We start from the raw sequence: 26,673 nt of genomic DNA on the forward strand, positions 1-26,673 counted from the left end.
ATGGTCGTTACAATTCATAATTCAAAAGTACTAGTGTTTGAATGCAAAGTAAAGTAGTTCATGCGTGGACAACTCTAAGCAGCGGGTGTCTACAGCACGACTAGTACACAGCGGAAGCTAACCTCAAGCACCTGAAAAAACATGCTTAAAAACGTCAACACAAAGGTTGGTGAGCTATAGTTTAAGTATAACAGTATGTAAGGTAGGCCACGAGATTTCAGTGCTACAAAGAGCGTTTCAGAACAGTATGATAAAGTATATGTTAACCGTGAGCACTTGGTAACTAACTTAACGTTTATACCCCCTGAAAGTACACTTGGCAAGTGCGTATGTCTACGAAGTATTAAACACTCGTTAAATGCTAGCGCGACTAGCCCGAGTGGGGATGTCAAACCCTATGGATCCATATCTAAGATTCGCGTTCACGGTTCAAAAACCAATGATTAAACGTTACCGAGCTAAAGGGAATGTTTATGCCGTTGTATAACCCACACATATATAAGTTTAAGTACTCGTGCCTAGTATGTAAAACATAAAATCCGCATGTATTCTCAGTTCCCAAAATAAGTTAAAGTAAAAAGGGAATGCTATAACTCACAATGATAATATAGTCGTAAAGTCGGTTCGGAAAAGGTGTGCAAGTAATCGGTCCGAAGGTCCTCGACCTAAGGCAAATAATACTAAGTCAGTAAGTCATCTTAATAGGTTTAAAAGTATGTATTTAAGGTCATAAAGGTCATCATCATTCATCATCAAACAAAAGACGTAAAGTAGGTTTCGTTTATGAAAGTAGTTTAAAACAAAGTCTGACTTCAGTCAGTCACCACGGCCTCTACCCTTACTGAATTAAGGTGAGACCAGTGGCCATGGCTCCGACTATGAGTCTTTTAAGTGTGGTAAAATTTACAGAAGCAAACGCGTCTTGGTTTGACCGTCGCGACGGTCTAAGTGAGAGTAGGTCAGAAATTTCTGCACAACGTTAAAGGACATAGTAACGATCGGAGGGCCATAAATCCTAAACCGTAACTCGGATTAAGACGAGTCCTATATGAAAAGTTATCTACTCGAAAATATCTATCTAAAAATCATGGTTAGAACAGCCTAGGTCTGCTGGTATGTTACAGAAACAGCAGGTCAGTAGGTTTTGGATAGAAACAGTAAGTTTAAGTGAGTTCCGGTGGTCTTGGTGCTTGATGTTCATCATGGTTCTCATCCTTGATGCATATAGCTTCAAGTGTACAACTCATTGATGTATCTACATCATCTTGACCAAGGTTTGACCATCATAACCCAAGTGCAAGTCTAAGACATGAAGCACAACTCACTTAAGAGTTGTATGAAGTTTGATGAACCAAAGTTACATCAAAGTCTTAGTTCTAACACATACATGAACTTTAAAGCTAATAACAAGTTACAAACTTGAAAGTAAACTAACTAATCAAGATCTTAAGATGTAGAACATAGTTCTTAGTTTGATCTTGAAGATCCAAGACTCAAAAGTCTAGATCCAAAGTTATATTTAAAGAAAACTTATTTGTGTGTTCTTGAACTTTCAAAGTTAACTTTAAGTTTCAAGAAGTATAAGATCAAGATTAACTTGTAATACTTGACCATTTAAACTAACTACATGAAATCTAAAGTGCATAAATGAAGTAGTAAACTTAAATAAACAAGAAAAGGTTCATGGTTGTTCATACTTTAAAGATTCAAACCAAAGTTTGATCTTTAGAAAGTAAACTTTAAAGTTTACTTCATGAACTTCAAGTATGAATTTAACAACTATGAACTTACAAACTTTGAAATAATAAAAGTAGAATCATAAACTAGTAAGTTTATGTTCTTGTGTTCTTGATAAATACAAGATATTATGAAGAATCAAACTAGTAAGTTTGATCTTGTAACTAGTAAAGAATAACTAACAATTACATGTAACAAACTAACAACAAGTAATCAAACTACAAATAACAAAAGATGATGATGATTGTGGGGTGTTTGAATTCGGTTTTCATCAAGAAAGAAAAGAAGAACAAGTTGTTCAAAACACTTACAAGATAGAGAGAAAAATGAGAGAGAAAAGAGAGAAAAATGTATGCAAGTAAGTGTGTGTAGTGAATGAGAGAATGTGAGTGAAGTAGTAAGTAAAAAAAAAGATTTGAATCCTCTCCACCCAAGGTAAAATCACGGCTGCAGCTGAATAAAGAGGGGGGGGGGGATGGAGTGTTCAATGGTTACTCATGTGTTAAAGCTTCTAAAGTTGGTTAAAAGGATGGTTTACATGGGGATTAAGTGCAAACTAGATTCCATTTGATCTAACCAACTAGTTACATATTCTAAGTAATACGTACAATGAAGAGTGGGCTAACTAAGTCCACTAATAATGTAGGGTGGGCTTATAAAGTCCAATAATACTAGTAAAGGCCCAAGTTCAAATAAAAGCCCAAGTATGTATGTAATTAACAAGTTAATCCAATTAAAAGCCCAAGTAACTAACTAACAACATTAGTTAATTAAAATGATTAATAAACTTAATCATGAATGTAAATAATACTCTAAAAATATTATTCGTGAAGTTTCGTGTGTCACAAAGACGTTTCGGGCAATTAAAGTCAAGTTCGGGCAATCATGGCAACATGCAAATGTAATGACATACATTCGTTTAATCACACGTATTAATAATAATAATTATAAACGTTGGAAAATCCAGGGTCGTTACATAGTTGTTGCGATTATTGTTGTAATTGCTGTTGTTGTTGTATTGGTGATTCTTATCACCGTTTTCCTCCCACTTTCTTTTGACTTGCTTCACATTGGCCTCTTCAGCAGTCTGTTCTTTAATTCTTTCTTCAATCTGGTTCACTAGTTTGTGAGCCATTCTACATGCCTGTTGTATGGAGGCGGGCTCGTGTGAACTTATATCTTCTTGGATTCTTTCCAGTAATCCTTTCACAAACGCGTCGATCTTCTCTTCCTCATCTTCGAACGCTCCCAGACACAATAGGCACAATTCCGTGAATCGTCTTTCGTACGTGGTAATATCAAATCCTTGGGTTCGTAACCCTCTAAGTTCTGTCTTGAGCTTATTGACCTCGGTTCTGGGACGGTACTTCTCGTTCATCAAGTGCTTGAATGCTGACCACGGTAGTGCGTAAGCATCATCTTGTCCCACTTGCTCTAGATAGATATTCCACCATGTTAATGCAGAACCTGTGAAGGTATGCGTAGCGTACTTCACTTTGTCCTCTTCAGTACACTTACTTATGGCAAACACCGATTCGACCTTCTCGGTCCACCGTTTCAATCCGATCGGTCCTTCGGTTCCATCAAATTCCAAAGGTTTGCAGGCAGTGAATTCTTTGTAGGTGCATCCTACACGATTACATGTACTGCTAGATCCAAGGTTATTGTTGGTATGTAGCGCAACCTGTACTGTGGCTATGTTTGAAGCAAGAAAGGCACGAAATTCCTCTTCGCTCATATTCAAGGTGTGTCGAGTAGTCGGTGCCATTTCCTTCAAAATAGTCAAATGAAACGAGTTAATCATATAGAATATCAAGAGTAGTCAATAGTATTTCGTAGCGTAATATGAACTTATTTACAAAAGCTCTTTCTTCATATTAGCGTTTTATATTCTTTAATTCGGGTAGTACCTACCCGTTAAGTTCATATTTAGTAGCTAACATACCATTTCAACTACTACAATTATATATGAAAAACTAATCACAAAAAGAAAAACAAAACAAAAAATAAATCATATTCAAGCCTTTATACAATAACTTGCAAACTTACAATACCGCTATTTTACATATAGCATGAAATATTGCACATAAAACTTTGATACAAAGTAGTTGCGAAGATAATTCTAGTTAATAAATATGGCGTTCAGTAAAGGCAATAAAGACACGTAATTCATACGTCCAGAAACAAGTCATGCTTTCTGGTTTTACTAATACCACTTCCCATCCTTGGTTTTGTGGAACATAACCGTTGTGACCGATAGTAAGACAATGTGTTGTAACGTCGTCAAAAGGATGAAGGTTATGTAATGACCAACAGTGTCGTAATAACCTAAAAACCTCATTTCTTACCCCAATTACCGACTCCGTCACTTATGGGAACGTTTTGTTTAATAGTTGTAGCCCGATGTTCTTGTTCTCACTTTGGTGAGAAGCGAACATTACTAACCCGTAAGCATAACATGCTTCTTTATGTTGCATGTTAGCCGCTTTTTCTAAATCACGAAGTCCTATATTCGGATATATTGAGTCAAAATAATTTCTTAACCCGATGCGTAAAATAGCATTTGGGTTCCCCGCAATATATGCGTCAAAGTAAACACATCGTAACTTATGGATTTCCCAATGTGATATCCCCCATCTTTCGAACGAAAGCCTTTTATAAATCAAGGCATTCTTGGAACATTCTTCGAATGTCTTACAAACTGATCTCGCCTTAAATAGTTGTGCCGAGGAATTCTAACCGACTCTAGACAAGATTTCATCAATCATGTCTCCGGGTAGGTCTCTTAAAATATTGGGTTGTCTATCCATTTTGTGTTTTTATACTGTAAAATAGAAAAGAGTTAGATTCATAAAAAAATACTTATTAATACAAGCAATTTTTACATATATCATAAAGCATAAGCACACTATATTACATATATTACACCACACGAATACAACTATCTTATTCCGACTCGCTCGTTTCTTCTTCTTCGGTTTTGGTTCATTTTGCCAAGTTTCTAGGGATATATGATGTTCCCCTAATACGAGCCGTCGTTTTCCACATTGGTTTAGAAAAACCTGGTGGTTTAGAGGTTCCCAGGTTATTGTCACAACTTAAGAAATACGGGTGTTGGCGATACATATAAAGTTCATCGGGTTTGGAATCAAATTTCTCTATTTTTATGCCCTTTCCCTTATTGTTCTCTTTTGCCATATTAAATTTTGTTGGGGTAATTTCTATAACATCATCGAAATCCTTGTCGGGATCCAATTCATCGGAGAATTGGCAATCCTCCCAATACTTTGCTTCCTTGATGGAAACACCATTGACCATAATTAACTTTGGTCGGTTGGTTGAGGATTTTCTTCTACTTAACTTTTTTATTATTTCCCCCACTGGTTCTATTTCTTCTTCCGGTTCTGATTCTTCTTCCGGTTCCGATTCTTCTTCCGGTTCCGACTCTTCTTCCGGTTCCTCTTCGGGAACTTGTGAATCAGTCCACGAATCATTCCAATTTACATTTGACTCTTCATTATTATTAGGTGAGTCAATGGGACTTGTTCTAGAGGTAGACATCTATCACATAATATCAAACGCGTTAAGAGATTAATATATCACATAATATTCATATGTTAAAAATATATAGTTTCCAACAAAATTTGTTAAGCAATCATTTTTCAAGTAAACACGGTCGAAGTCCAGACTCACTAATGCATCCTAACAAACTCGATAAGATACACTAATGAAAAATTCTGGTTCTCTAAGACCAACGCTCGGATACCAACTGAAATGTCCCATTCATATTGATTATAAACGTTCCATATTAATTGATTTCGTTGCGAGGTTTTGACCTCTATATGAGACGTTTTTCAAAGACTGCATTCATTTTTAAAACAACCATAACCTTTATTTTATCAATAAAGGTTTCAAAAGCATTACGTAGATTATCAAATAATGATAATCTAAAATATACTGTTTACACACGACCATTACATAATGGTTTACAATAGAAATATATTACATCGACATATGTTTCTTGAATGCAGTTTTTATATAATATCATACAAACATGGACTCCAAATCTTGTCCTTATTTTAGTATGCAACAGCGGAAGCTCTAAATATTCACCTGAGAATAAACATGCTTTAAAGGTCAAAAAAAATGTTGGTGAGTTATAGGTTTAACCTATATATATCAAATCGTAACAATAGACCACAAGATTTCATATTTCAATATACATCCCATACATAGAGATAAAAATCATTCATATGGTGAATACCTGGTAACCGACATTAACAAGATGCATATATAAGAATATCCCCATCATTACGGGACACCCTTCGGATATGATATAAATTTCGAAGTACTAAAGCATCCGGTACTTTGGATGGGGTTTGTTAGGCCCAATAGATCTATCTTTAGGATTCGAGTCAATTAGGGTGTCTGTTCCCTAATTCTTAGATTACCATACTTAATAAAAAGGGGCATATTCGATTTCGATAATTCAACCATAGAATGTAGTTTCACGTACTTGTGTCTATTTTCTAAATCATTTATAAAACTTGCATGTATTCTCATCCCAAAAATATTAGATTTTAAAAGTGGGACTATAACTCACATTCACAGATTTTTAATTCGTCGGGAAGTAAGACTTGGCCATTGGTCGATTCACGAACCTATAACAAATATGTACATATATATCAAAGTATATTCAAAATATATTTACAACACTTTTAATACATTTTGATGTTTTAAGTTTATTAAGTCAGCTGTCCTCGTTAGTAACCTACAACTAGTTGTCCAACGTTAGATGTACAGAAAAAAAAATTGATATATATTATCTTGAATCAATCTACGACCCAGTGTATACACGTCTCAGGCTAGATCACAACTCAAAGTATATATATTTTTGGAATCAACCTTAACCCTGTATAGCTAACTCCCACATTACTGCATATAGAGTGTCTATGGTTATTCCAAATAATATATACACATGGGTCGATATGATATGTCAAAACATTTGCATACGTGTCTATGGTATCCCAAGATTACATAATATATTAGAATACATGTATAATACAATATAAGTTAGCTAGGATATGATTAATATAGATTTGTTACCAATTTTCACGTTGCTACAACAAGAAAAATTATCCAATCTTGTTTTACCCATTACTTCTTCATTTTTAATTCTTTTTGAGTGAATCAAATTTCTATGATTTCATATTGAACTCTATTTTATGAATCTAAACAGAAAAAGTATAGGTTTATAGTAGGAAATATAAGTTACAAGTCGTTTTTGTAAAGGTAGTCATTTCAGTCGAAAGACCGACGTCTAGATGACCATTTTAGAAAACACACTTCCACTTTGAGTTTAACCATGATTTTTGGATATAGTTTCGTGTTCATAAGAAAAATCATTTTCCCATAAGAACAACTTTTAAATCAAAGTTTATCATAGTTTTTAATTAACTAACCCAAAACAGCCCGCGGTGTTACTACGACGGCGTAAATCCGGTTTTACGGTGTTTTTCATGTTTCCAGGTTTTAAATAATTAAGTTAGCATATCATATAGATATAGAACATGTTTTTAGTTGATTTTAAAAGTCAAGTTAGAAGGATTAACTTTTTTTTGCGAACAAGTTTAGAATTAACTAAACTATGTTCTAGTGATTACAAGTTTAAACCTTCGAATAAGATAGCTTTATATGTATGAATCGAATGATGTTATGAACATCATTACTACCTCAAGTTTTCTGGATAAAGCTACTGGAAATGAGAAAAATGGATCTAGCTTCAAAGCATCCTTGGATGGCTTGAAAGTTCTTGAAGCAGAATCATGACACGAAAACAGTTCAAGTAAGATTTTCACTCGAAATAAGATTGTTATAGTTATAGAAATTGAATCAAAGTTTGAATATGAGTATTACCTTTTATTAAAAAGATATCTTACTGTAAATAAGAAAGATTTTTTGAGGTTGGATGATCACACTACAAGATTGGAAGTAAGCTAGCAAACTTGGAAGTATTCTTGATTTTATGAAACTAGAACTTGTAGAATTTATGAAGAACACTTAGAACTTGAAGATAGAACTTGAGAGAGATCAATTAGATGAAGAAAATTGAAGAATGAAAGTGTTTGTAGGTGTTTTTGGTCGTTGGTGTATGGATTAGATATAAAGGATATGTAATTTTATTTTCATGTAAATAAGTCATGAATGATTACTCATATTTTTATAATTTTATGAGATATTTCCTGCTAGTTGCCAAATGATGGTTCCCACATGTGTTAGGTGACTCACATGGGCTGCTAAGAGCTGATCATTGGAGTGTATATACTAATAGTACATACATCTAAAAGCTGTGTATTGTACGACTACGAATACGGGTGCATACGAGTAGAATTGTTGATGAAACTGAACGAGGATGTAATTTTAAGCATTTTTGTTAAGTAGAAGTATTTTGATAAGTGTCTTGAAGTCTTTCAAAAGTGTATGAATACATATTAAAACACTACATGTATATACATTTTAACTGAGTCGTTAAGTCATCGTTAGTCGTTACATGTAAGTGTTGTTTTGAAACCTTTAGGTTAACGATCTTGTTAAATATTGTTAACCCAATGTTTATAATATCAAATGAGATTTTAAATTATTATATTATCATGATATTATGATGTACGAATATCTCTTAATATGATATATATACATTAAATGTCGTTACAACGATAATCGTTACATATATGTCTCGTTTCAAAATCATTAAGTTAGTAGTCTTGTTTTTACATATGTAGTTCATTATTAATATACTTAATGATATGTTTACTTATCATAATATCATGTTAACTATATATATAACTATATATATGTCATCAAATAGTTTTTATAAGTTTTAACGTTCGTGAATCACCGGTCAACTTGGGTGGTCAATTGTCTATATGAAACCTATTTCAATTAATCAAGTCTTAACAAGTTTGATTGCTTAATATGTTGGAAACACTTAATCATGTAAATAACAATTTCATTTAATATATATATAAACATGGAAAATTTCGGGTCACTACAATTATCACGTCCACATAATTAATTCGAGGAATGTTTTGCTTGTGTCTATCTCGTCAAACATTTATAAAAGCATTTCATGTATTCGCAGTTCAAAATGTATTTCAAAAGCATTTAATAAAGCAGTTGTAAAAGTAGCGCATGTATTCTTAGTCCCAAAAATGTAAAGAGTAAAAGGGAATCAAATGAACTCACCATACTGTATTTTGTAGTAAAAATACATATGACGTCATTTAACAAATGTGGGGTTTGGCCTCGGATTCACGAACCTATATCATTTATATATATATATATATATTAACACATATAATTGTAATCGAACAAACTTATATATTATTAGTGATATAGTTTAATAATCTATAGGTCTTATTAATTAATTTTGTACATTTATTTTATATATACTTTAAATAAATAATTATTATTTATTATAAACATTTTAATATATATTTTATATGTATTAAATATATTTTTATGTAACTAACATTTTACTTGTTAAAACAACTACTAATAATAAAAGGTTGTATTTTTATAATAATAAAAGTAATATTAACAATTACTATAATATCTATAATCATAATAATAATAAAAATGATACTAATACTAAGGAAAATAATAATAATTTGTATTGTTTTCAAAATAATAATAATAATCGTAATCATAATAATAATAATACTAATAATAATAAAAAAAATACAACCTTTGAAGAAAGGAGCTTTAAAATAAAACGCCACTACCCAGGCTCGAACCAGCGACCTCTCGCTTAGACCCAACACTCCAAACCACCTGAGCAACTCTGTTTTTCTGATTTAATCCACATTGAAATTTATATAACCCTTTTAATGGTCTGATCTCCTCCTTTGAGTTTAAAAAAATAAAAAACTAAAACAGTACCCTGCAGTAACCCAGGTTCGAATCCAGGACCTTTTGTCTACCCAACAACACTCCTAACCAATGAACCATTTGCCATGTATCTAATTTAATTAGATTAATAAATTAGTTAACCTATTAATCTAAACTGTCTTCTTCATCATAACCAAACCCAGGAATATTCACCAACATCAAACTTCATCACTCATTATCATCATCTTATCTATTCCATCATCATCAATAAAACATCATCGTGATACTACCATTATCATCATCATCATCATGTAATCAACATCATCATCACTGCATCGACGTTATCATCATCATACAACATCATCTTCGCTTAATATCATCATCGTATTATTCTCATCATCGACACCCTTCGATCTTCATCATCATCAATATCATCATCTTCCCCATCATATGCCATCATCATAACCATGTATCATCACATCACAATCACGTCTATAATCGTCTTTAACACCATCCTTATATCGGGTCTTCATCATACGATCATCATCATTATCCTATTCTGTAACCATCATCATCTTCCTCGTTACTAGTTTGTCATCACTTTCGATCACTGTAACAGTAAACAGTAGCTCGAACCGTAGTTGTAGCGGTGGTTCACGATGAAGGGGTGGTGTTTACAAGTTCTCGAACAGAAACGTAGTTGTAGCTGCAGTTTTGGCGGTTTTCGACAGAACAGAAATAAAAAAAATACAGCGGTGGTAATAGTGATTCACAGTGATGATGGCTTATGGTGGTCGTAAAAATGAGTATACAAGGTGATGGATAGGGTTCTCGGTAATAAAGAGATAATTAGAGAGAAGAAGAAAATGAAAAAGAGAGAATAAGAGGTGAAGGAGATGGTGATTTTTGGTGGCGGTGGTGTATGCCGGAGTGGTGCTCCGGTGGTGGATATGGTGGTGGGAGAGCCTGGTAGCCGATGGTTTCTCTTCTTCCTCACTTAAATTCTCATACGTACATATATAGATATATGTTATGTATTATATATAATATTTATTATTAATAATAATTAGATTAATTAATAGGTGAATGATTGAAAACAGTGACTTGTGCACATATGAGTTTCCTCTGCCGACACTTCTTCATGAACGGGGTATCGTGCACTATTTGAAATTAGTGGCGGATAAAAGTCTTCGGAAAAATTCCAAAATTTTAAATTAAGTATCTTTATTTATTTAGGTCTTTATGGTATAAAATTTGGTTATTAACGATTAATTAAAAATTACATTAATTACTCACTCCCAACCCTAAATAAAATATAAAAAGTTTTAATATTCAACAAATAGTTCCTAAATATATTTTTAATAGGCCTACAGTTTATAAAAACTCATTTTCGGATCACCGTTTATTTTAAAGTCACATAAACTCCCTTTTTAACTCGTTTATTATTAATCGAATGACAATTGAGCGTTTCTGTCGTTTACTAAATAACTTCAAAATCAAATATATGTGCATTCAATTATTTTTCATATATATATATATATATATATATATATATATATATATATATATATATATATATATATATATATATATATATATATATATATATATATTTTAAATGCTAATTATATATTTTTAAATCAATAAATTTATTATATTATCTTTACAATTAATATTCATATTTATATATATGTATCTATAAAATAATAATTTCCTTACTTAGTATATTATTTTACATGATTATTTGTAACAACAAATTCATATAATGGATGAATAATATTTCGATATATATATATATATATATATATATATATATATATATATATATATATATATATATATATATATATATATATATAATATATCCATATTGGTTTACCAATAGTTGTTCGTGAATCGTCGAACATAGTCGAAGGGTAATTGCATATATGAAAAACAGTTTCAAAACTTTTGAGATTAATTTAAATAGACTTTGCTTATCATGTCGAAACCATGTAAAGATTAATGTTTAAATTTGATCGGAAATTTCCGGGTCGTCACAATAACAACTATATTTCAATTTGTATTATATATTATAAATTTTGTAATATAATCATATATACTATGATAACCTTTATTGAATATTTATTATTTATGAATTATATATATATATATATATATATATATATATATATATATATATATATATATATATATATTACAACATACATGTAATAATAATTAGTCATAGAAATCATATATATTTATGTATAGATTCATTTTAAATTTACACTTAATTATTTTGTATTCTATTTTTCATATTTAATTTTAATGCTTAAATTATATTTTATAATTTTCAAATTAATATATATATATATATATATATATATATATATATATATATATATATATATATATATATATATATATATATATATATATATACATATATACATATACAAACAATTGTTCGTAAATCATTGGGAATGGTAAAAGGGCAAATGTATTCATGTAAACTGTTCCAAAGTTTTCGATACTCAACATTACAGACTTTGCTTATCGTGTCGAGTTCATTTTAAAAGTAAGTTTAAATTTGGTCGGAAATTTCTGGGTCGTCACAACCCAACACACGAGTCAGAGGGAGACTGAACCTAACGACACTGTGAGTTGGCTAGATATACCATCATCCGAAGAAATGACTCATGCCACTGAACCTCAAAGTACTGCATCTGTCAGTACTACCGATGAGAATCTTCCCTGTAATGAGGTAAACACAGAATCTTTTGAAACTAGTAGTACTTTTACTAGTAGTACTTCTAACCGTGAAAATGAAGATGTGTCAGTACAGAAAAGTGCTAACCGTGAAAATGAAGATGTGTCAGTATAGGAAAGTGCCACAGGCCAATCATCAGAACCCGAACCACAATCTGAACAACCATCACAAACTGAACAACCATCAGAACCCGAACAACAATTTGAACTTCCAACAAGCAAACTCAATAATAATACAATCTTCCTCCGAGAATAAACAGAGGAGTCCCACCAAGAAGGTTCTCTCCTGAAAGGGAACCCCGTAGATCAAAATATCCTATGGTAAACATTGCCAAAGGAAATCTCTCAACAGAAGCTAGAGAGTTTACTTCCGCATTATACTCTGAGGAAATTCCAACCACAATAGAACATGCGCTAAAATCAACCCACTGGAGAAAAGTAATGGAGGAAGAAATAAAAGCCCTTCAATCAAACAACACTAGGGAAAAATGTGTCCTTCCAGAATCAAAGAAGCCAGTTGGATGTCGATGGATATTCACAATCAAACACAGAGCCGATGGTACTATTAAGAGATACAAAGCTCGACTAGTAGCCAAAGGGTACACTCAAACCTATGGTATAGACTACTTTGAGATATTTTCACCAGTAGCCAAAATCGACACCATCAGGGTACTTTTTTCAGTTGCTGCAAACAAAGATTGTCCACTTCGTCAATTTGACGTTAAAAACACTTTCCTTCATGGAGACCTCAAAGAAGAAGTTTACATGGAAGGACCCCCCGGCTTCACATCAGACTTCAATGAAAGAGAAGTTTTTCATCTTAAAAAATCTCTTTATGGGTTAAAACAATCCCCTCGGGCTTGGTTTGAGCGTTTTACGGTAGTAATAAAAAAATATGGTTTTAAACAAAGCAACTCCGATCACACGTTATTTTTAAAACAAAGAAACAATTTAATTACTTGTCTTATTATATATGTAGATGATATGATCATTAGAGGAAATGATCAAGAAGAAATTGTAAACATAAAATTAAAATACATTTAAAGAATTTGAAATGAAAGACCTAGGAAGACTCAAATATTTCTTGGGGATTGAAGTCTTACGATCCTGATATCGGTCAAAAAGTCACATTTTTATCCCCAATATTAAGCCCTAGAACAATAAAGATTAAAACTTTATCGGCAAAATTATCGCTTTTTCGGTTTATTTTGTAGACTTTCGATGCAAAAAGAATCAAGTAAAACGGAGCTAAAACAATGATTCTAGAGCAAAAACGGTGAAAGACAAGAAATCAAGTTACGATCCAGCAAATCAGCAAGCCAAACGGCCTGTCACACGGGCTGCCAAACGGAATGCCAGTATGGCAAATAGCCTGCCAAACGGTCAGAGCAAACTGGCACCTTAAACAGGCAAACCCGGCAAACGAGCCCTGCAAACGGCTTGCCAAATGGCCTGTCAGCCGTTTGCAGCAAATTTCAAGTCTATTTAAAGGGCTTTCTCCATCCATTTCAACACACACTCAATTTGTAATTCATTTCATATTTTCAAGCTTTTAGTTAGTTTTTAGTAGTAGTTAGCTTAGCTTTTATTTTCCGGAGGATATCCCGGCGAGTCCCTGCGATCTCGGGCAGATTTCTTTGGCCTTTTCAGTTTTTTATCCTAGACGCTTGTCTTTTGTATTAAACATGTGTTCTTACTTTTTATGTTTAATAATGCATTCCGATATTACCATGATAGCTTAATTAATCTATATCTTGCCATGATAGAAGTTTGGGTTACCGTAATTATGTTAAATTAGTACGATTACTGTTATATTACTGAACTAGGAAGTCTAATAGATTTGTATTCTAGCATCTTAAGGATTGACCAACCTAGGTTGTGATCAGGACTTCTCCACCTATATGAAATTAGCTACTTCATAGGATTAAGACCCCTGGTTATACTGTATCTGAAGATTCTATGAACTCGGTATGGCAGGAGTTCCCGAGAGGCATTTAATGCGCTTTTAGGACACGGAACTTAGAAATTGAGACATGAATGACCTAGTATGCCTATTGACTGTTCCGAAGAGACTTCTTAGGAGCTGTTAAGATCTAGTTAGTGCCTTTACTGTGTAATCCAAGCCTATTGCATGTTCTTGTTTGATTGTTGCCTTAGGTCTTAGTCATATCAACTGTTTAGGTACTCATTAGGTTTCTATATGCTTTACTGTCAGTATATCAACTGTAATGCTGTATAATGTTTGAATTGATATGATCTCATTAGTATGATGGAATGGTTGTTAGTTTTCATTTAAGGTTTTGCCAAATTAAACCGACTAATTCCTTCCGTTTGTGATCAGTGTTCAATCAACACGGCATGTTGTTATTCAGTTAACTAAACTGATAACGAGGGTCAGGATTAGAGCTTACCTCACTAATAAACCTAGTACTTTACTAAGGATAACCTTCGAGGTATTGCTACCTTTCAATTATACGACCAAGTGACATACTTCTCACTGCCCAAAGAGAACTCCGAGAGTTCAGAGATAAGTAGGTCTATGTGATTGGCTCATCCAACCAGATCTACATCATTCCCAGCATAGTCTTAACATAAGGATAATTATCTTTCCCTAACCCAACACTGATATCTTGGTCAACATTTCCCTGATCTGCATACTCCGGATATCCTTCAACTTATTTACTTTTCCGCATTTATGACTTTTAGCTTAAACCAACTACTATCTTTTATCCAGGTAATTTAACTAAAAGACAATTATCCACTTGATCTTCAATTCTTTAATCCATAAAAAACACGACACTAGGTTAACTTACACCTTCTACACATTAGAAAGTAAAGTAAATTTAGGCCCTGCACAATATAAATAAACAAACCACTATGTGCTACCTGGATCAACTGAATCAGACGTCCTGGGGTCTAACGACATCGCACGAATAAAACCATCCGTTTCAGCCATATCATAGTATTAACAGGTTTTCTGGCGCCCTGTCGGGGATCGAATATTTTGATTGAGAAAGATTTTAAACAGACAAAAGTGTTGTTTGGTGGTGTCTAAGAAAGACAATTATACACGGATTTGGTTGTTGGATTTTCCGAACAGTCTCCAATTATATTGGAACCAAAAGGATCCTGCCTCTCCATAGTCGGCCTGGCCACCTCGATTCAAGTAATCTGTAAGAAATCCTATCAGTTAAGATATCCGAGCTTGTTAGTGACCGAATTTCAAGAATAATTGTTTTTATTAAATTATCGATCCTTTTAGTAAATTAATATTTTCTAAAAGTTACTTTCAAGTCTTTTTAAATAGAAAATCTAAAAAAAAATGGAACAACAAGACACCCTTGCTTCTATGCATAAGTCATACTTAGAGGAAAGAGGAGGACCAATCACCTTAGGAAATGAAGGGATTCCTGAAATCAGTTCACACATGATTAAACTAGTCAGTATGATCTGTAAATTTCAAGGATTACCGACTGACGATCCAAACTTTCACTTAAACAAAGTTATCAGTCTGGTTGACTCATTTAAGAAGGAAGAAAACGAGAAAAACATTTTAAAACTTCATCTTTTTCAATATTCACTTTCTGCACACGCTTTAGCATGGTTTGACAAACTTAACCCGATTTCAATCCATTCATGGGAGGATTTAGCCACTAAATTTCTAAACAAATTTTATCCACCCTCCCTGCAAATCTGTTTAAGAAATGACATCACAAACTTTTCTCAAAAAGAAAACGAGTCATTGTGTCTAGCATGGAATAAAATAAAGATGATGCTTAAAAGATGTCCGAATCATTCGTTAAGTCGGGCAGACATAATCTGTACACTTTACAATGGTTTGACCAAGGATGATAAGTCTCTCCTAGACATGGCCTCGCAAGGCAATTTCATGTCCCGAACAGCAGGCGAAGCATGGAATCTCTTGGACACGATAGCTGCACAACAGGAAGATTGGAGCAATGAAGCTGCTGAGAAGGATGACGTCTTCGCTCATACGGTAAAAATGCTGGAAACCAGGTTACAAGATCTCACCCTCACTCTTCAAAATTTACCAATTCCTAGAAACCCCGATGCTACTAGAACCAATCTAAGGTATCCTTACCCTATATGGGCACACAAACAGCAAAATAGCTCGGATCATAATATAATCTTCCCGTTGCACAAACCTGCTCTCCACTCTAAGGAAATTTTAGTTGAATTTATGAAAAAGCAATACACGATAAACCTTCAAGTCATAGAATGTCAGAACAAATTCGACACTTTGATAAAGACTTTTGAAGAATTGATCACCAATTTTCAACTTACGCTTAAACGTTTAACCACTAAAGTTGATATAGAGTGTAGTGAGTTTGATGCCCTAGTAATTACTAGAGGAGGGAAGGAAACAACTGTTAATATACCCATACAAGATTTTTCCGATAAGAAACCTGTGCCAATTGACCCAGTTGTCAATCCACCGGAACCTATCTCTCCTAAGGCCACGGAAGTTATTCCGCGCACCCGCATACCTTTCCCAGGTACGCTTAGAAAGGTAAAACAAGAAGCGCAATTCGCTAAGTATTGGGATATTATTAACAATTTACATTTGAATGTACGACTAGTAGATGCTTTAGTAGAAATGCCAAACTGCGCTAAATTTTTCAAAGAACTGCTTTCAAACAAAGAGAGATTAAGAGAGATAGTTAGCTTGCCCTTAAGTGAAGAATGCTCGTTAGTGTTACAACATGGTATTTCCCCTAAGTTAGGAGATACAGGAAGATGTATGGTACCTTGCTACCTGCAAGATGTCCAGATTAGCAATGCTTTAGCAGACTTAGGAGCCAGTGTAAACCTAATGCCCTATTCATTATTCAAAAAACTAGGATTAAAAGACTTACGACCAACCAGAATGACTATCCAACTCGCGAACAGATCAGTTAAGATTTCTCGAGGAATAGCTCAAGATGTCCTAGTTATAGTGGATAAGTTCGCATTTTCCATTGATTTCGTCATTATGGATATTGAGGAAGACACGAAGGTCCCACTCATTCTTCGCAGACCATTCCTAAATACTGCCAAGGCCGTAATTGATGTGCACGAAAAATCATTGAAATTAAGGGTAGGAGGAGAAGAAATCACATTCAATGTTGATCGTCTCATGAGCCATCCTAGAGAAGAGGATGTAAATCTCTCTGATTTTTTTCAAGAACTCGTCAACGAATACCTGGAAGAAACCATGGCTATATGTAGTCAAGATCAAATTTCTAAGGATCTGTTTTTTACACCTCCTGAAGGAAATCTCGACAACCATTCAGCCATAAACCTTAGTCAACACAAATCTCCCCTCTCTGAAAGTAATTTTTTTGGCAAGACTATCTAAATAGCACCGCTAGAACAAGGCATTCCTTTACCTCTATTAAGGAGAAGATCGAATGAAGAGACGGATTTCATTCCGGTATATCAGGAACCACAATCAAAAGAGGACTGTGAGGAGTTTTCCGAACCACCTTTGAAACTAAAGAAGACGTTTCTGAAGAGGAAGCATTAAGAAGGACAATTTCCAGAAATTAAGAACAGATAGCATCAGTGACCGCCACTGAAGAATCAAAATTCCAGGAGAAGTACGACTCGTTAGACTGAAAAGAGATAGCTAGGATGAAGCCATCTATCGAGGAACCTCAGGAATTAGAATTAAAGAAGTTACCCTATAATCTGGAGTATGCATTCTTAGAAGGAGAATCAAAACTCCCTATAATCATCTCGAAAGACCTTACGCCACAAGAGAAGGCAAAATTGATTCAAGTTTTAAAATCACATAAGAAAGCAATTGCTTGGAAGATTTCCGACATAAAAGGGATCAGCCCCAACTATTGCAACCATGAGATTTTTATGGAAGACGATTTCAAACCTTCAGTTCAGAGGCAAAGAAGGGTCAACCCTATAATTCAAGAAGTTGTCAAGAAAGAAGCAATCAAACTTCTGGACGCCGGTCTGATCTATCTCATCTCTGATTCGCCATGGGTTAGTCCTGTTCAAGTGGTACCCAAAAAGGGAGGGACAACCGTAATTCAAAATGAGAATAATGAACTTATTCCAACTCGGGAAGTCACCGGTTGGAGGGTTTGCATAGATTATCGTAAACTAAACGATGCAACCCGGAAGGATCATTTTCCATTTCCTTTCATCGATCAAATGTTGGAACGTCTATCAGGAAATGAATACTACTGTTTCCTTGACGGTTTTTTCGGCTACTTTCAAATTCCCCTGATACAAAGGACCAAGAAAAGACAACCTTTACATGTCCTTATGGAACATTTGCTTATCGACGCATGCCCTTTGGGCTATGCAATGCACCAGCTACATTTCAGCGATGCATGGTAGCAATATTCCACGACATGATTGAACGTTGTACGGAGGTCTTCATGGACGACTTCCCAGTCTTTGGTAGTACCTTTGATTCGTACCTTTAAAACCTTGACAAGATGCTCACCCGGTGTGAAGAGTCAAATTTAGTTCTGAATTGGGAAAAATGTCACTTCATGGTTAAAGAAGGGATAGTTTTAGGACATAAGATTTCAAAAGCAGGAATAGAAGTTGATAAGGCTAAGATTGAGACCATTACTAAACTTCCAGAACCTACCACAGTAAGAGTAGTAAGGAGTTTCCTAGGACACGCCGGTTTTTACCGAAGCTTCATTAAGGATTTTTCAAAGGTTACGCGGCCTCTCACTCATCTCCTAGGGAAGGAAGTCCCGTTCGTCTTCGATGAAGAATGTTGAAAAGCATTCAACTATATGAAGGAACAGCTAACACATGCACCCATCATGATAGCTCCTGATTGGAGTCTACCATTTGAAATCATGTGTGATGCGAGTGACTTTGCAGTTAGATCCGTGCTTGGACAGCGGGTAGATAAGCACTTTCATCCAATCTATTACGTGAGCAAAACCTTAACCGGAGCTCAAGAGAATTACACTACCACAGAAAAGGAGCTGCTAGCTGTAGTATTCGCCTTCGACAAATTCCGTTCTTATCTCATCCTGTCCAAAACTACGGTCTATACAGATAATTCAGCCTTCAAATATCTATTCACTAAGCAAGACGTGAAACCAAGACTCCTACGTTGGATCTTACTCCTTCAGGAATTCGATATTGAGATTAAAGATAAGAAAGGAGCAGAGAACGTCGCAGCAGACCATCTTAGTCCTTTGGAGAACCCAGCGATGGAAAAACTTGCTGAACAAGATATCAGAGACAAATTTCCGGAAGAACAGCTTATGAGTTTAGGACAAACTCACAAAGGATCACAATTTACTGACACTCATTGGTATGCTGACATGGCCAACTACCTAGTTGTCGAAGTAATACATGAAAGGACCCGTCCTAATCCATCTGAACGAAGTCCATATCGATTATAAACGATTCATAACAGTTGATAACATCGCGAGGTACTTGACCTCTATATGATACATTTTTACAAACATTGCATTCGTTTTTGAAAAGACAATCTTCCATTACATCGAAAGTTGACGACATGCATACCATCTCATAATATATCCAATTATAATTGACTTAATAATAATCTTGATGAACTCAATGACTCGATTGCAACGTCTTTTGAAATATGTCATGAATGACTCCAACTAATATCTTTAAAATGAGCAATTACACAGCGGAAGACTTCTTTCATACCTGAGAATAAACATGCTTTAAAGTGTCAACCAAAAGGTTGGTGAGTTCATTAGTTTAACATAAATAATCATTTCCATCATTTTAATAGACCACAAGATTTTCATATTTTCATTTCCCATAAACATACGTCCCATGCATAGAGACAAAAATATCATTCATATGGATTGAACACCTGGTAACCGACATTCACAAGATGCATATAAGAATATCCCCATCATTCCGGGATCCTCCATCGGACATGATATAAATTTCGAATTACTAAAGCATCCGGTACTTTGGATGGGGCTTGTTGGGCCCAATAGATCTATCTTTAGAGTTCGCGTCAATTAGGGTGTCTGTTCCCTAATTCTTAGATTACCAGACTAAATAAAAAGGGGCATATTCGATTTCGATCATTCAACCATATAATGTAGTTTTTAGTACTTGTGTCTATTTCGTAAAGCATTTATAAAAGCAGCGCATGTATTCTCAGTCCCAAAAATATATATTGTAAAAAAAACATTTAAAAGGGGAGCAAATGAAACTCACGCATATAATTATTGTAAAATAGTTATTAAAACATTGCATGTATTCTCAGCCCAAAAATGTAAAGAGTAAAAAGGGCAAATGAAACTCACCTAATGTATTTTGTAGTAAAAATACATATGACTATATTGAACAATGCAGGGTTGGCCTCGGATTCACGAACCTATATCATTTGTATATATATTAAAACATATATTTGTAATCGAACAGATATATATATTTTTTATTAGTGATATAATTTTTATATTATTAATTTATATATTTTAATATTACTATAAAAGATTATAACTTTTGTTACGTTATATGTATCAAATATTTTATATGTATATATTTCATTTGTTTGTTAAAATAGTAATTATATTAATACTAAATAATATTAATAGTGATTAAAATAATGATAATGATAATACTAGTGTCAATAATAATGATATAGATATTAATGATTTTATTAATAATAATATTAATGATAGTTTTAATGATAAATCTTATAATAATGTTAATAACAGTAATTCTTATTTAAATGACAGTTTATTAATAATGATAATGAAAATAATAATTTTTATAATAATACATAATACTTAATAATAATTATTATAGCAATTTCATTACTAGTGGTAATAATAATTCCAATACTTAATAATAATAATAATAATAATAATAATAATAATAATAATAATAATAATAATAATAATAATAATAATAATAATAATAATAATAATAATAAAGAAATGATAATATTAACAATAAAAGTATTCATACCAATGTAATAATAATAACAATAATAACACTAATGATAATTATAATTATATTAGTAATAATAATAATATTAATGATTAATGATACTAGTAATAAAATAATAATAATAAATATTATACCTTAAATAACAAGTGGATCTTGGAAGTCCATTAACAATTAAAAAGAAGCCCATTTGCAAATCCAATTAAGTTTAATTTGGCCCTAAGTTGTATCAATTATAAATCGATGGGTGTGTGATAGGTTCATCCGGTCCAGGCGAATGAAGCAGCGACCACCAAAAATCGATCTAGGTCATCTGTTCAATATTCATTCGATCAGAAATTAGAAGGTACGGATTAGGGAAGCAGCATCATTTAGTAAATTGGAATTCGGTTTTGGTTGATTCGAACTAGGAAGGAAATCAAATTACACTGCAGCGTGCGATTTCTTAGACTGTATTAAATCATCAACATCGATCTAATCCTCAACAATTGATCTTGAAATCGGTTTATTAATTATTCAAGTATGTAATCGATTCACTCATATTCTCTTAATTTCCATAATCCCTCTATAAATTTTGTATAATTACCTGATAAAACCATAGCAGTAATTAGTGTTGTTCTTGGTGGTTTGATGATTTTAGTGTTGTATATAGAAGGAAATGGCAGTAGGTTAACAGTAGTGATTGAGGTAGGTGGTGGTCATGGTTTAGTGTAGTGCTCATTATTGATGAAGATGATAAAAAATATAAAGAGCACAGGTGGTTCGTTGGAGGTTTGAACAGAAAATAGTTGCGTATAGCAGCTGCTACAGCAGCTTATGGTGTTTGTTAGATGTAACAAAATGAAGCAGGAGATATCTCGATTAGTGGTTCATGCTTTCTTGTGAGTTCCTTGTTGAGCAGAAGGTAGTACAGAAACAGTTATAGTAGTATCGATAAGGAAAAGTGGGGTTAGTTTAATAGTTTGATGTTGTTGCTTGTGATAATTCTTGTAGTTAAAACAGGAACTATACAGTGATGGTGAGTGGTGGTAGTCGAACATAAACTGGAAACGGTAAAGGTTCGTGTGATGGTGGTGATCGATGGGTCTGCAGTGTTTAATGGTGGTGTTCTGGGCTGACCAAAACAGAAGAGAACATGGACAGTAGTAGTGTATATATGCAGGTTCTTCGTGGTTTTAATTCGAACAGGGACAGCAACTAGTATCCGTAGTATCATCAGAAACATGTTTGTTTGGTTGTCTTCGAAGGTGTTTGGGTGTTGAGTAGTAGTAAGTGGGTTTGGTTCTTGTAATATAATGTTGATGAGGATGATGATCGAATGGTGTTTCTTGGTAGTGAGGGTGTTAACACGCACGAGGTGATCAATGGTAATGATGATGATAGTTATGTTCTTGGACAGAAAACAATAGAAAAAAATTAGAAGTAGAAACGGTAAGTATTGCCATTGTATGTTTGATTAGTGATTTAGTGGGGTTTGATAATGAGTTCAAGGGGAAATGAGCAATGTATGCTAGAAAGTGATCAGATGATCATTCATAATTCCATGTATGTGTTAATAAACGATAATAACAATATAATAATAATTCACTCAAATGATTTAAAATACGTTAGAACATAGTCTATCACTTTTGATTTTTTTTGTAAACTTTTTACATACTTTCTTGATATGCAAATCTAAAGTAAATGACAATTTCCTGATATTCATTATTCGTGTTTTACGGATCCCACTAGGAGTAGGTAAGAAACATATATGAATTATTCATATGGATTTTCTCTACCTAAACACTATATGTCTTAGATTCACTTAATCATTGCATATGAATTACGGGTATGAGTAATAATTTGAATGGATTGTACCTATGTATAAAATTAGAAGTTAGAAGTGTAACTAATACAACTGAGAAAATTAGATACCCGGTTAATATTCACTCAAATTTGTCCACTTAATGACTTTATCCAATTAAATAAAGAAATAGGTAGGTGAGAATAGAAAATTTAAATTATTGTGATTCATAACGATGATCAATTCTAAATATATATAATTATATTTAATATGCTTCAATTATATATAGATATATTTTAAATAATAATAATTATTATAATATCATATTTTATTTTATTTTACATAATAAATTTTTATAATTAAATCATATAATATTTCAAATTATATTACAAGTTAATATATTCAGATATCTATTTACAAATAGTGATTCGTGAATCATCGAGAGCAGTCGAAGGTCAATTGCATATATGAAACAGTTCAAAATTTTGGAGACTCAATCTAACAGACTTTTCTTATCGTGTCAAAATCATATAAAGATTAAGTTTAAATTTGGTCGGAAATTCCCGGGTCGTCACAGTTCCTACCCGTTAAAGAAATTTCGTCCCGAAATTTGAGTGAGGTGGTCATGACTAACAATAAAAATGTTTTCATGACGAATATGAGTTGATAACTTGAGTTTTATCATCATTGAGTAATAAGGATAAAATAATTCGATTATTCGAAGAATACGAACGAAGCTATCACAAAAGAGTGAAATGAGAAAATAGAGATTTGTCTTATCTTCTGACGTAGTCACGGTGGATTTCCGAAATTCAAGGAAATTAAAGAAAACTTTCGTAATCTATATAAGATCTGATTCTTCGGTGAAAAAAGAAATTAAGATCTCTTTAATTAAATACGGTGATCTGCCTCGATTGTTTCGTCGGATTTTTCGCTATAAATTCACCTTCTTTGTTTCTTTATTGACACCACTCTCATCCTATTTCAAGTCAAGCGAATAATGGTCCAGAATTCGTAGGTATAGAGTTTCGAATGAACTTAATGTTCTAAATAAGAAAGAACGTAATAGCACGATTTGATTTGTCAAATTACCAGAATTACAGAAGATAGAACCATCAAGAATATATTTTCTTGATATGTTTTTAGATCAGATAGAATGTAAGAGTCGTGTAACATGGCACATGATGATGTTATAATCTGTGAATCATCACGTTCCATTAGAAACTCAGCATGACTTACTGTAATATAATCACGTTGATCAAGTGTCATTATATTATACTAACTCATGCATCAGTTCTCAACATTACTTCAATAACATTCATATTTTAAGCTTTAAAGTTTACAGAATATAGAAACTAAACAGTTTCCTTTATGGTGTAATACAGATGACGTGAAAAGATAACTGATTTCAGATAAGGATAGTTATGAAAATATCTTCAGAAATATCTAAGATATTTATGACGATATTTTGGAACTTCTAAGATCGAAGGTTGATGAAGAAAATCCTTTCGCAAGGATTTTGAATAAATAAGGAGCAAGATATTCGTTGAAGAGTTCATCAGATACAGAATCATCTGAATTCGTTAAGTACAGGTTTAGTCCTTGTGATTGTCAACAGTCTCCTTCATGGTTTGCTTAATTCGTTTTCCAGTTCTAAATTTTCTGCGCTTTTCCAACATACTATTCTTTATCATCAAACTTCCGATGATTAAAGGTCGTTTACGGCTATCTATGATTTCTGCTGCTTCATTCAGCTTTTTCAACATTCAGAGTATTGATTTGTAGACTGAGTGCTTTTTAGAATTTCAGAATGAAAGATCATAATTCTAAGAGATAAATGTTATACATATAACTGTTGATGTAGATATGCTGTGAGTCTTCAAAGTACTGATTGCTGATTCCCTCTAATTGGTATAATAGTCCTCGTTACAAGATGCGGATGGTTATATGATAGGGTTTTAATGAACAAATATAATGATTTTTCGAAAGGTCAAAGATTAATGAAGTTGTTGGTAAGTTTACTGCTAATGTGGTGAGATATAAATGGTTCCCTGGTAATGATGACGAAAAGAGGTAAACGTATATATCGAAGTTATAATAGGGTTGTTTCGAACGAAAAGTCGAAGTTGACTTGTTGGAGCTGTGACAAAATTTACTACCTTGAAAAGGGATTGTAAAGTTATTTTCGGTAATAACAACGCCAAAGGAGCTAGCACAGATACGTGCTGAACGTTTACTCAGGTTCCGAGAGTTTTTCAGATGCATAACTATATGCGTAAATCTTTCATTCCGTAGATGAAGTGCGGTTGGTTTATCCTCTCGATTGAGGTGTTTTCAAGAATCATGAAAGGTTTGAATGCAGATTGTAATCGTCAAAATACAAATGAGGTTTAAGATGAAATCAAGTGGCAAACTTGAAGAAATGTTTAGTTTCATATGTTATAGTCAATATTTTAATTCATTTTTACTTGTCCAATGTTGGTAGTCCATAGTTGATAGTCCACAGTTAGCAATTCAATAATTCATATATAATTTAATATATAATATTAGAATTAATTAATACGTATCGTGACCCGTATTCGTCTCAGACTCGATCACAACTCAAAGTATATATATTATTATAGAATCAACCTCAACCCTGTATAGAGAACTCGATCATTACTGCATATAGAGTGTCTATGGTGATTCCAAATAATATATATAGATGCGTCGATATGATATGTCAAAACCTTGTATACGTGTCCCGATATTTAAAGTGTGTAAAATAAATTCAGAAATTAAATGACGATAAATAAAATTGCGTGAATATAAATTGTGATAAATAAATTGCGATAAATAAAATGTAATCAGTTAGCTAGGAACAGTTAGCTGGAACAGTTAGCTAGGATTTTGTTAGCGTGGATTCCTAACAAAATTTCTCATAGTTAATTTGTTTGTTTCTAACAAATTTTATTTTTGTCCAATGTTTTCTTCATTATGCCACTTGTTGGATTCTGATAGGTCAAAATCCAAATATGAAATTGAATGAAAATGGTTATTCTGCGGTGAACGGATTCGTATATCTATGAATGTAAGTAGGATAGTACATGAATGTTGAATCAGATTTGAAGAACGTACAATGTAACTTATTAATGTAAAATCTAAATATTCCTCGGGTATTACCTACCCGTTAAAATATTTTCACCATTAACAGTTTGTACAAAAGAATTTTTAATTACAATCTTTATGAAAACATATATACATATATATTTTCTTCAGATGTAATCATGGATTTAATGAGTTAACATAATATTAACTCATTTAGTTTTCAGTTGGAACTAGAATAAATAATCTCTAAAACTTTAGAGATTACATATTCGCCATGTTGAACGAAGACAAATGAGGTAGAACGATACGTAGAACCAAGATCATACTCAAAGTACAGAAGATGATATTGAAGCATGGATTGTTGATGGTACTGGTGCTGTTATTGATGGTACTGTTGGTGCCGGTGATGTTGCTGAAGCTGGTACATTTTGCACCATATTCTCCGAATTGATTATTTGAGCGCGAAGTTCGTTGACTTATTACTCCAGGAAGAT

Source organism: Rutidosis leptorrhynchoides, chromosome 4 (assembly GCF_046630445.1).
Source record: "Rutidosis leptorrhynchoides isolate AG116_Rl617_1_P2 chromosome 4, CSIRO_AGI_Rlap_v1, whole genome shotgun sequence".
Lineage (NCBI taxonomy): Eukaryota > Viridiplantae > Streptophyta > Magnoliopsida > Asterales > Asteraceae > Rutidosis > Rutidosis leptorrhynchoides.